Source organism: Pleurodeles waltl, chromosome 7 (assembly GCF_031143425.1).
Source record: "Pleurodeles waltl isolate 20211129_DDA chromosome 7, aPleWal1.hap1.20221129, whole genome shotgun sequence".
NCBI classification, from domain to species: Eukaryota; Metazoa; Chordata; class Amphibia; order Caudata; family Salamandridae; genus Pleurodeles; species Pleurodeles waltl.
In genome coordinates, this window is record NC_090446.1 from 1,054,806,330 (window position 1) to 1,054,818,569 (window position 12,240).

Sequence of the window (12,240 nt, forward strand, 5' to 3'; positions counted from 1 at the left end):
GTCAATTTAATGTTCGAGGGATGCTCATTAAGTGTAGTCATATTAGAACTTTTGGGAGTCTTCAGATTCTTTGTTCTATGAAGCCATTAGAAGCTCCTCCCCTCTGCAGGTATGTGTTAAGCTGTTCCACCTCTGAAGGGTTTATTAACAATATCTGGAAGGCATGAACTTAGTGAGCAGGGCAAGGGGGAAGCATAAATGAAGCAGTACACCAGATGCTATCACATTGAATTAGCTAGAATGTCAATGAATAGGTTGTGATTATAATATAACTGGCTGTAAGAAATCTCATGAGGGGAAAACCAGGTGAACGATGAGGATGAATTATCACATGTTGACCATGTTAACGAGGTAAGAAGCACAGTTCAGGTTGTTTCAAAAGGTGAACATGTTTGCAGAAAAGTGGGGACTGCATGGCATGGTCTAAGTTTCGGAAATACGTAGCAGACCTGCACAGGCATGTTTCTCTTCAGGAAGAAACTTGCAGGAAGTGTTAAGATGGATCCAAGGTAGTTGACTCGATGCAGTTAAATAAACGGCTTTTTTTTGGTGCAACAAAGCCTGAAGGGCAGTGCAAACACACAGGTGCACCAGGGAAAATGTGATGAGTGGAGGGTGAAGTCCAAGTGTGCAGCTGGTGCAGTCCTTCTTCTTCTGTTGTTCTTCCTTGTTGGATGTGGTAGGGAACTGAGGTGTGGGTGCAGATCTGCCAGTTTTATCCTTGCTCCTGGGTGAAAAGCAGGGGGGTCCTGGTTCTCCAATCAGGTGCAGGGTCCTTCCCCCTATGATGACCACTTCCTGGGAAGTGTGGCAAAAATCAATCCCAGTAGGCAACATTCTCTAAAAATCTGATTTTTGGAGGTTACATCTGGCTGAGCCCACCCACTGGTGTGGCTAAAAATCATAAACACACCCCTCTCCTGCCCTCTCCTAATCTAATCAAGGGGGCACCTAGTTGTCTGGGGTTGCAGGATGTGGGGGTGTTGCTGGTTGCGCCAAATGTCCTTCTCTGCCTTGAAGACCAGTATGGCAGCCCTCCCCCTTCCTGCCTCACCATCTGCTGAGGGGAGATTCCTTCCCACAGCCACATTCCTTTGTGTGAAGCCAGGCCACTTCACACCTCATCAAGGCAGCTTGGCCAAGCTGCTCTGAGGCTGGCCAATCAGAGCACAGCAGCAAAAACAATGCAGGGCTGAAATTGGTAACTTTTCAGGTAACGTTTAAAACTCTTTACCTGAACAAGTTATATTAAATCCAACAACTGGAAGTTGTGGGATTTATTACAACAATTAATTTGATACCAAACTCTTGGTATGCATCATTTAAAGAGACTTTAAAAATTAAAATAAAGTCTCCCCATTCTAGCCTATGAATGCCATTTACTACTATGAGGGAAAAACGGATATATGGCTGTTTTTACCTCACCAGGGCTTATAAAACTATTTTTATAAAGTCCCTGCTTATAGTTACATGGCACCCAGCCCTAGGGGCACATAAGGAACACCTTAGGGGTGACTTATATGTAAAAATAAGGTAGTTTAAGACTTTGGAACTACTTTTAATTCCAAAGTCGAATTTGCATATAACTTTAATTTAAAAGCAGCCAGCAAAGCAGGCCTGCCTTTAAAATGACACTGGGCACCTCAGCAGTGCACTATGCTTTGGTCCCTAAACCTACATGCCCTACCATATACTAGGGACTTATAGGTAGGTTAACTTAGCCAATTATAATTAGCCTAATCTGCATATCCATTTTACACAGAGCACAGGCCCTGGGGACTGGTTAGCAGTACCCAGGGCACCATCAGAGTCAGGAAAACACCAGCAAAAAGTGGAAAATGGGGGCAAAAAGTTAGGGGGCCTCTGCAATCAGCCCTGTTTTCTCACAAAGCTATACATGAATACATAAAAATAAACATAGGCTTCCTGATCTCTTATATGACCGGCGGAAATTAAGGCCTATATTTGTGGTATAGCGATATCAAAGCGCAGAATTGTCCTCAAATTTATTAGAATTCTGTTACAGTGCAAAGAGAGACCTAGCTACTGCGCAGCACAGCAGAGCTGCGATTTAACCCTTAGCGCTCCTATCCTTGCTTCCTTTGACGATCTATTGACAAAGTTTAAAGAGTTTGCTGACCATGAGGTTGCCTGTCATGGAAAACCTGCCCAAACATTCCATCTGGAAAGGGGGGAGTGATCCAGTGGCCTCTTGAAAGGTGCACAGCTGAGAACAGTGGTCCGATACTTATGTTCAGCACATGGGTCCCCCTATCGGGAACCACACACACATTCCAAGTCTTCCAGAGCTATTTTCGGACATTGTAAACTCATGGTACAGCTTCATATTAAGAATAAGTTGATGAATTTCTAGAGGTGGTGAGCCTGGCCTGGGTAGATGGGGGCAGGCACAAGTTCTTGTTTGTATGACTTGCACTGCAGGAGACAGTGACGGCTACTTGGTTTCACCTAAGGCATCGTACCTGGCTCTTCTCTAAAGACTTAAAGGAAATTCTTGCCCCACAATTACTTATAATAAGTTATATCAGGACACCTATGAAACTGGCTCACTGCCCATTAATTCAGTGGAGGCCCTCATATCTATTATCTTTTTTTTTGTTGCTTTGACCTTTATTTCTATTTTATCAAGAAAATAGCGTGAAAGCATCAAGAACAAGTTGACAAGAAAGCTAGAAAAAGAAGGAGGATGGGTGGATCCCCAAGCAGGGGCTATATAGAAAAGATAAGCAGGCCCAAGAAAGCAAATAGGTCAGATTAGGTGGTCTGCTTTGATGAGGGCACTGCAAACAGGGCATCCCGCTGCGGGCACTAAGTCTGATAAAGGATTTCCTCTGGATTCGGACCCTGCCTGTCTGTTAGGGCATAACCCTGGTGGGAAGAGAATGGCGCCATCTATCTCAATCTTGTCATAACATCAAAACCAAGATCATCGTAGTGGGGAGTATGGAAGAAGGCCTTGAGGGGGGTAGGTGCTGGGGGGAGCTGATGAGTGGAGAAGGGGGCATGGGCTCCAATCATAAGTTTGTTGGAGAAGAGGATAGTTGGCAGAGGTAGTGGGCAGAGTCAGTCATGGGTGCTAAGATACCCTGATGGTAGACCCATGTTGGGGTGCAGGAGGGCTTTCAACAATCAGAGAAGGGCGCAACAGTGGTAGAACACTGCTCCTGCGATTTGCTTTTGAGGGTTGGGAGAGTATGGTACAGAGGCACTACTAGTTGTGTAGGTCTCTAGGGAGCTGACGATTTCTGGTTGGGGGAGCGTGTAGGGGCGGTCCCATGGGGCCGGGTTTAGAATGGGTTTTCTACTGCCTCTAGGAATGTACCCCAAACCTTTTCAAAGACTTCCAGTTGAATTTATGCATGAATTGTTCATGTAGGGCTACTCTACGGATTTCTACCTCCCATTCTGTCAGGATGGGGCCCTTGGATTAGCGCCAGTGGTGGAGGATACATATTTTAGTTACTCTAACGGCGGCAGCAAGCCACCAGTAGGAGTGGGCATCCATTTTGGGGGCATTGATGATGTTGTGGAGGAGGAGAAGGTGCACTGATGGGTGGATATACTGTGGGTGAAACTGTCAGAGTTATGCCCTCACCTTAGCCCAGTAAGGCTAAATGTTCGGGCAACTCCACAGAACATGAAACAGGTTGCACACATCTGCTGGGCATCTCAGCAGTGACTGGGGGGCAGGAGGCCCTTGCGGCATAGTTTTTTGGTGGACCAAAATATACCTTGAAATATAAAAACTGGAGGCAGGAGTCCTCGAGTACCCGATCATGTGCGCAGAGTAACTCAACAGACATATCTGTTATCTTGAAACCGTAAAGTACCCGAAGGCGTTAGGTTATATAAACCCCTATCTCTCTCAAATGAAGACAGTAAGATTTTGGTGAGGGGGCTGGCTAATAAGTTGAACCAATTGGTCCTGGAGCTGGTTTTGCTTGATCAGTCGGACTTTATTCCTGGCAGGGCCACCTCTAATAATTTGGGAACATTAATAGCTCTGATACACCACATTAGCCTGGAGGTGCTAGCTATGGAGGTATTTTTAGACGCCAGTAAGGCATTCAGCGCCCTGGAGCAGCCATTCCTTTTTACAATTTTGCATAGAATAGTTTTGGGACATCACTTTTAGAACATGATCAGGCTACTGAATTTTGGCCCCATAGCTAGGGTCCAAGTAAATGGCTGCCTGTCCTCTGCATTTCGGGTGGTCAAGGTCACGCTGCAGGGCTGTCTCTTGTCACTGTTACTATTTGCATTAGCCATTAAACTCCTTGTTTCACTGCTGTGAGAGAAATACATTGAGCACAGCATGGCATTCCCCCACCTGTAGATCCCTGGTCTCTCTGTAAGCGGAAGACACCCAACACCTGCAGAAGACCTAGACCCCATTATACCAGATACCATCCAATTTGGAGGCTACTGGGGCCTATTCACAAACTTGGCAAAATCAGATATATTCCAACTAACTGGTGAGACTTGTGAATGCTAGAATTTCCCACTTGTATTGCAAGAGGAGAGTCACATTTCTGGGTATCCTAGTGAACAGAGACAGGGAATTACCAATAAGAGACAGTTATGGCTAGATAATGGATAAGCTCTCCACATGGATTGAGTGCTGGCTGACTGTCCCTCTTTCTATGGCAGGCATTGTTCAAGATGTTGATGCTTCTCAAGCTGCTATACCTTTTTGTTAACATCCCCATCTCTCCAGTTAAAGATTTGTTCTAATCAAAGGATGCTCCCTACTCACTAGACTGGTCTGGGGCAGGCAGTGGCGTGCCACGTGTTATCTGGGACAGACTGGCACGCTCATACCAGCAAGGGGGATTTATGGTACAGGATGCAGAGCAATATCTTTTAGCAGCCCAACTGCACTAGCTCATCTACTGGGCTAAAATGCAGTGTAAAGCACCTCATCTCCCTATTGAACATGACCAGGTAGAACAAGGAGCACTCAATACAGTTCTTGTCCATTCTGATCCCCAGACGGCATACCTTTGTTGAAACAGTTTGATGCACACACTGGGCGTTTGCGACTCGTGCGAAGTGTACAGGCTATGCAGTTTTATATTCCCCTCAGATGCCACTACTAAATAACACAGCATTGAGACCCACTATGGTCTGGTCAGTGCAGATAATGCTGCAACCAGTGTCACTCACTACAATTGGACAGCTATCCAACACAGGTAGTTTCATACTGCTGAAACAGTTTCGCTCTCCAGGGAAAACCAATACGTGACATCTATTTGCATACTATAGGCTGAGGCACGGTTCCTCTGTCTGCTGGGCGGATTTTCCAATGAACCTGTAGAGTACCCATCACTAACACAATTGTACCTGACCACCAATATGAGTGGGTGAGTTTTTAAATTGTACCACATGACACTGAGATACAGGAAAGATATCTTGGTGTGAGGCTTTCCTTAAAAGCCTGATGATATTGCTGTGAGCAAACAGAATCAACCTCTATCAACCAGAGGCTCAGGCTCGTACACTTTAATTTCCTCAATAGAGTTTACTACACGTTTAAGGAGCTACACCTTATAGACAGCACATGCACCTCAGAGTGCGTTCGTTGTTCCTCTGATCCTGTAGACTTTATGCACTTGGCTTGGTCTTGCCCCCTTATTGAGGCATTCTGGATCAATTTAGTGCAGGTTCTTAGCAAGAACACAAAAACTTTTTTAGCTTCCGTGCGCACCTCTCACATTGCGTTGCAGATGTTCTACGGAGCAGATGACACCTGGTTGCACTGCTGTTGGTGCTTGCATGGCGCCAGGCGGCAAGGGCTTGAATGAGAGGGCCCACCCTAGCAGTTTCAAATCGGCTGTGCAATGCTATATTTTAAGGAACCTGCTGATACATAGTCTACTGTGCAGTCCCTGAGATCCCAACCAAAAGATATTTGGAGTCCCTTTCTAGATCACGTAGCTGAGGGGGAAAAAAAGGCCAAAGCCTGCCCCATGTCCTCCTCATTGGTTTTGGATGCTGATTGCAGTAATTGAACAAATTGTTTATTACACAGTACATTATTCCTTGAAGAATGGTTTCTTGGACATATAATGCTTGTTTATGCCTGGGGTTCTAGCCTTATAACAATTATGCAGCATAGATTGTCATACTTTCATAATATACTGGTAGCCTCAATGCTACACTTTGGCATTGTGCCCCAGCTTTTGTTACCAATGATGTGGATCTCTAATGTTGTCTTTTGTTACTGCTTGTTAATTGTTTTGTTTTTCTTTTTTGTTGTAAAAACTTTGATAAAGGTTTTAAAATAAACATCTCAGATTTCTTCCTCCTGTCGATTGTGAGGATATCCCTGAACAGAACTCTACTCTGTCCCTTTCTTCAGATAATGTTTTTGCCTTGATTGGACATATTGGTCCAGACTGAGCTTCACCTACCCCTTCAGGTGAGCAGCTGTATACCAAGCATAAAGGATTGTCAGGGCGTTCCGGTTCGGTGAAGCCAGTGGACACTGTAGACAGTGACAACTTCACCACTTTAGCAGGCCATTGAAGTGCCATCCTACCGATAGCTCTCAATGACTTTGGGTCATCAGACCCACTGTACATTTCAGTGCATCTACCTCTTCAGAGGAAGCATTAAAAACATACAGGATCAACATTCAGAGCTGGACGATTGCCCAGGCAAATTAATTGTGGAGTCTGTTCTGGAGTATGAGTCTGTTAAGGGAGATGTAGGCAGATTGCAATCATCCTCCTCTAGTGGTGTGCACTAGAGTATGAAGCACTTGGACAGTAACCAGATGACTGCCACCCTTTCTATCAGCCAAATAGGCTGCAGCCTCCACAGCAAATGTTATGTTATTTTTATTTGTACCGCGCACAGCTGCCCCAGCAAAGGGGCGTCCCGGCGCTTTGAGAAGGTAAACACAACACAGCACTAAAAGCGGGCAAAAGAAGACAAAACACAACAGATAAGCTTAGACAAATGAAAAGGTCTTAATAGCCCGCCTAAACTGAAGGAGCTCATCAATGGCCCGGATTTGTGGAGGAAGACAATTCCACCAACTCGCTGCCAGGACTCGAAAAGAGCGGCCCCCAATTCTGCTCAGCTTAAAGCGCGGAACCACTGCTAAGTTCTGGCCTAACGATCTAAGAGTGCGAGAGGGAACATAAGGAATCAGCAATTTCTCCATGATTTGTGGGGAAGTACCCTTTAAGATTTTAAATGCAAAACAGAGAACCTTAAATCTAATCCTCTGCTGCACAGGGAGCCAGTGGAGAGAGCGCAGAGTATTGGACACCGAACATCGCCTGGGGAGACCAGTCACCAGTCGGGCCGCAGCGTTTTGAACCCGCTGGAGCCGCCGAAATTCTGACTGGTTTATCCCCGCCAGTAGGGAGTTGGCATAGTCCAACCTAGACAGCACTGATGCTTGAACCACCAGCTGTCTTGTAGGTGCATCAAAGAATTTGAGGATAGGTCGAAGTCCTCTGATGATGCCATAGCAAGAAGCCGCCACCTTCTTGGTATGACAGATGAAACTCAGAGAAGAATCAAACCATACCCCCAAGTTTTTTATCTCTGCCGCTGGGAGGGGAGTCGCACCCAACTCCGAAGGCCACCATTTATCATCCCACAAAACCACCTGTTTACCAACCACCATAATCTCCGTCTTTTTGGTGTTTAACTGGAGACAGTTGGATTTCATCCAGTTAGCCACTTCCCGCAGACCATCTCAAAACCTGGGAGCCTCCAGGTCTGAGTCCCCACTCAGTGTGACCGCCAGCTGCGTATCATCTGCGTAGGATACCATGGTTAGGCCCCACCGCTTGACGACCGCAGCCAACGGTCTCACATACAGATTGAAAAGGGTGGGACTCAGTGAAGACCCCTGTGGGACTCCCTGGTCTAACGGGTAGAGTGACGACTTACCGGGCGGGATCGCCACCTGGAATGACCTATCCATAAGGAAGGAACGAAACCAGTGCAAGGCGGAGCCAGAAACGCCCACCTCCTCAAGACGCCGAATCAGAATTCCGTGCGAGACCGTGTCGAAGGCGGCACTAAGATCTAATAACAACAGTGCCGCCGTCCGACCGGAATCCATCACGGAGCACAGATGCTCGACCATCGAGAGGAGGGCCGTCTCCGTACTATGACCCGCGCGGAACCCGTTCTGGGTAGGATCAAGAATGTTAAACCTACCAAGGTGGTCTGTAAGAGTGGCATTCACATGGGCCTCTGCTATTTTCGTGGCCCAAGGAAGAAGGGAGATAGGGCGGTAGCTTTCAGGTTTAAGGGGGTCAAGGGTCGCCTTCTTCAGAATTGGCGTAACTACTGCCTGCTTCCATCTAACGGGAACCACTCCAGAAGAAAGAGACAGGTTGATCAAGGACAGTACCGGGGAGCGGCAAACCGGTGCCAGAGTCTTAAGTTGGGCGGGTTTCAACGGGTCAGCCGGAGAGCCAGACTTAATTTTGGCACTGAGATAGTCAAACATCTCCAGAGATAAGGGGGGTAAGATGGAAAGACATTCCCCCTCACCTAAGGTGCGACCAACCTGCTCTAGCATCAGGGAACCCGTTGGGAAAGTGCGATAGATGGCTTGCACTTTTTCATGAAAGAAAGAGGCCAAACCCTCACAATGTGAATCCGAGCATATTTCCCCTGCAATTACTCTCTTCGCCATCAGGTCCTTTAATACTTTAAAAATAAGTTTCGATGGATTGGTAGAATTCTGAAACTGTTGAGCATAAAAGGAGGCACGAGTTTGACACACTGCCCTGTGATAAATCTTGATTTTAGCAAGATAACATATTTTCAGATCAGAGTCATATGACTTCCTCCATAATCTTTCGGCCTGTCTACAGACCCTCTTAAGAGATGCCAAGGAAGTGTCATACCAAGGGCTCGGCTCCTTCCGGTGACACTTAGACCAACACATAGGAATCAGAGAATCGAGGGCACCAGAAATCCACTCACAGAAGGAGTCGTATCCACAATCGACCTCAGTGAGCGGACCTAAAGGAGCCTTCTCGAGCTGATGATAAAAATCCTCCAGACTTAATTTGTTCCAGTGTCGTTTAAGAACAAATCTATCCTGAGATACAAAAGGAGAGTCAGACAGAGAGCATGCCATTTTCACCAGCATGTGGTCTGTCCAGACCAACTGAGAGGAACCAAGAACTCTGAGACCTTCTAAATTTGTGAAGAACGGGTCAAGAATATGACCACCTTTATGTGTGGGGAAGGTAATCATCTGCGAGAGCTGTAAAGCCTCAAGATCCGCCAAAAAGCTCCTAATAGTAGGTAAGGAAGGACAGTCCAAATGGAGATTAAGATCTCCCACAACATTAAAATTTGCGCATCCTAGTGCCTCTATGCTAATATACTCAGGAAGAGTAGCCCTAAAAACAGAATCACAGCCCGGAGGCCGGTAAATTAATAACCCAGAGAAGGTAAACTGATGACTAAACGCTATTTTAAATAGGGCACCCTCACACCCCAAAAGTTCAGCGGCTTTCCACTGACAGGGATAACACCGTTTGGTGACCATCGCAATACCTCCACCTCTAGTCGTACGATTTAAAGTAAAAATAGCATATTCTGGGGGAAAAGCTAAGTTAGTTATCGAGGAGTCAGAGTCCTGGAGCCACGTTTCCGTCAGAAAAAGCACATCCGGCGAACCATCAGCAAGAAGGTCGTAAATCTCCTGATAGTGCTTTACCACAGATCTGACGTTTAAGCTCCAGATACTCAAGTCCCGTTGTCCTATCCTCTTTACAGCAGGCCCTAAGGAGCGTATAAGGGAGGGGGGTTCCAATGACCATACACCGCACCTACAGTGATATGGGCCACACAACGGGCCTACAGGCGAACACTCGCAACGTGTACATTGACCCCGAAGGGCCAGTAAATCGGACCTACTATAGGTTCTCAAACGAACAGTCATGATTACCAGGTCCAGAGTTCTGCCACGAGCCGCGCTTCCTTAGCGCAGACGGGCACGACTCTGGCACGACTCTGGCACAGCGAAGGCACGCCCGCTGCGCGTATCCGCTGCGCGTTGGGGGGAGCTTTAAATAGGCGTCCCTCCACTCAGCCGGAGCGCTAGACCGCTCGTCAGCAACCCCACCCAGAGTGATCACCACTCCAAGATGGCGCCCAAAGTGACCACCACTCCAAGATGGCGCCCAAAGTGACCACCACTCCAAGATGGCGCCCAAAATCAATACCCCAGAGACCGGACCCGCCAAACAGCGGTGGGAGAACCGATTAGAGTGCAGGTAAGGGGGTTACAATAAGTCCTATAAAATCAGGGCAATAAACAACTAAAAAAGAACACAAATAGTTATAAAGGTAGCTTTTAAAATAATATTGCAGTATAGAGGCGCATAACGCGATGCAAAGCGCGAGTACCTTCTCAGGGCAGCCCCCAGGGCAGGTCGCCTTAAATAGGCGTCCCTCCACTCAGCCGGAGCGCTAGACCGCTCGTCAGCAACCCCACCCAGAGTGATCACCACTCCAAGATGGCGCCCAAAGTGACCACCACTCTAAGATGGCGCCCAAAGTGACCACCACTCCAAGATGGCACCCAAAATCAATACCCCAGAGACCGGACCCGCCAAACAGCGGTGGGAGAACCGATTAGAGTGCAGGTAAGGGGGTTACAATAAGTCCTATAAAATCAGGGCAATAAACAACTAAAAAAGAACACAAATAGTTATAAAGGTAGCTTTTAAAATAATATCGCAGTATAGAGGCGCATAACGCGATGCAAAGCGCGAGTACCTTCTCAGGGCTTGTTGCCTCTGCCGCCAGCCCGAAAATATCACTGTATCTAGCACAGCTGCAATATGTTTTCCTGATGTTTAGACATAAGTGAAGAAGTGTAGTGTGAAGAAGAGGGTGAGATTGCAGGATGGGGAAGACTAGGCCAATCTAAGGCCAGTAAACCACTATCTCAGGTGTGCTCTCCATCTAATGACTTAGTTCACTTTAATAGCTTGCCAAAGAGCAACAAAGTGATTTGACTAACCCATGACACTAGAAGCACGAGATAAAGTGCTTGTTCTAGGACATTATGGAGTAAAAGAGGAAACCAGTCAAAGCCATCCCTATTGTGAATTACATGTAGGAGGACGGAGTGAAGCTTATGACAGCACAAGCAACAGGGCCTCAAACTCCGCACCTGTATGAACTGCAGACCATCCAAATTTCGACTCCATTACAGCAGCAGCCAAAAACTGTCTCATAACATTGACACCAATTTTAGCACCTTGCAATAGAAATCGAATCCATATCGGTACGCTTGGGAAGAGAAGTTAGTTACGTGGCATCCACCTCTGTAAAGGCAGTCACTACTCTGGTGATCCAGGGTCGCTTTGACTGCCAGGTAAGTTACAGAACAAACAAAAGGGGAAAGAAGAGGATGGATAACTACCTCCCAAATGTTAACAATATATCAAACTAAAGGCTGTCTGGGCATAGGGTTATCAACTCGGGGATTGCCTGAGAGAGGGGACACCTAATCACAGTCTGTGGCCTCTGGAATTTTGTGGAAATTAAATAAAAAATTAAAATGAACCTTCACCAACCAACCTAGGTGGCATGCTTCATCATCGGAATGTCTCATTAGTCCAACAGTTTTTTCTGGGTGGGGCGGATGGTCTTCCTGAAGCTTCGAAGAGTACTTTTAGCGGAAGTGGGTGAGTCTCAATGGGCTTTGAGAAGATGGGTCCTGAAAAAGTTATTAAAAATCCCTATCCACCACCTTTTGATTATTTTTAATTGAAGATTTTTAGAGGGATATTTAAACAGAAAGAAAGTGGGGATTTTAAGGATAACCGTATTGTTCACTGTATCCTGCTGGTCGACATGTTTCAGCTGAACAATTAGGCCCATTGAGAAAAAAGAACAGAGGGTTTACAGTAATTCTTACTCAAGAACCAACTCTCCTCAACAATATTGGTTCGCTGAGAAAGGTTGCAAACGTAGCAGCAGTCCTCAGTCCTTGGCCTCTTTATCTACATTTCCCCTTCCCAGTTTTAACAGCTTTGTTTGCAAACAAAGACAGTGTGCTAGAGTTCCTGCTTAGTGGTCCCAACTTATAGCCATTGGATTTCGCTGTTTAGTACTAAGACGTTTTACTGTCGTTATTTGTATCGAATAACTCTTGAATGGATCTAAAATGACCCAATCTATATCATTTTCACTGTTTATTGGATTGCTATTGTTCAT

General features: G+C 46.3%; 1 protein-coding gene across 1 annotated transcript in view; it reads left to right on the forward strand.

Annotated features, from left to right (window-relative positions):
• The window catches only part of ERN1 (endoplasmic reticulum to nucleus signaling 1), a 371,447-nt gene that overhangs the window by 220,368 nt on the left and 138,839 nt on the right, over window positions 1-12,240 (forward strand). The gene's annotated exons all lie outside the window — the stretch shown is intronic.